This window comes from Pteropus vampyrus, unplaced genomic scaffold (assembly GCF_000151845.1).
Source record: "Pteropus vampyrus isolate Shadow unplaced genomic scaffold, Pvam_2.0 Scaffold33, whole genome shotgun sequence".
NCBI lineage: Eukaryota > Metazoa > Chordata > Mammalia > Chiroptera > Pteropodidae > Pteropus > Pteropus vampyrus.
This window is the reverse complement of record NW_011888814.1, coordinates 8,351,111-8,352,200: the sequence shown is the minus strand read 5'-3', so window position 1 is coordinate 8,352,200 and position 1,090 is coordinate 8,351,111.

The following is a 1,090-nucleotide window of genomic DNA, read 5'->3' as shown; positions in this document are numbered from 1 at the left end:
GGCAGTTATTAATAGAAAATAAAGATTTGTGTCATTCATCACTTCTGGACAATTCTCAGCCACCATCTCTTAAAATATTGCCTCTCTTTATTCTGTTTTCTCCTTACAAAACACCAATTTGATGAATGTTAGTCCTACTCCTTCTGGTCATTATGTCTCTTAATTTTTCCTTCATATTTTTCATCTTTCTGTCTTTCTCTGCTGCATTGTGTGTCATTTTTTAGATTTTTTTGGTTCAATGATTCTGTCTTCTATTCTATTTAATCCAATGTTTAACTCGCTCTTTTAGTTTTTGATTATTATGGCTTTCATTTTTAGATGTTAAATTTGATTTGTCTTTCGAACTTTCACCTATTTTGATAGTATATCGTCATTTTCTCATGTTTTCAGTTTCTTCTCATGTTTCTTTAAACGTTTAAAAAATTCGTCTTTTTTACTCTGTATCTAATAATTCTATTACCTGAAGACTCTTCATGCAGCCGTCTATTGGATATGCTGATATTTGCTCACAAAGCCTCTTTGTTTTGTTTTGTTTGTATTTGAGCTTTACTCGGCCAAACTGTTTGTGTGGAATCCCCACGAAGCCCGAAGCCCGGGGTGAGGCGTAGCTCCTCCAGAAAAGCTTTGTGCAAAGCTTCTTCAAAGAACCACCAATCCATTCCTAATTTTTTTCTTTCATTCTTCCTTTTTTTTTAGCTTAAAAAACAAATTTATTCTCTTACAGTTCTGGAGGCCATAAGTCTGAAATCAGTATTACTAGGCTAAAACTAAGGTGTCTGGCCCAGCCAGGCCTCCCCTGGAGGCTCCAGAAAGAGCCTTTTCCAGCTTTTAGAGTTGCATTCCTTGCATTCCTCTGCTCAGAGCCCCTTCCTCCATCTTCAAATCTGCCTCTTTCTTTGTCGAGGTCATCATATCACCTTCTCTCTTCTACCTGCTACAAATCCATTCCTAATTTTTGTTAAAGTTTCCTCTTTGTTTTCTCAGACCATGTATAGTATACATTTTATTCTCAAATTCACCTGGAGTTCAGGATTGCAAATTCTCATTGGAAATTTTTTTTCAAGTCTAGAATGCAGGTAGACACTGACCC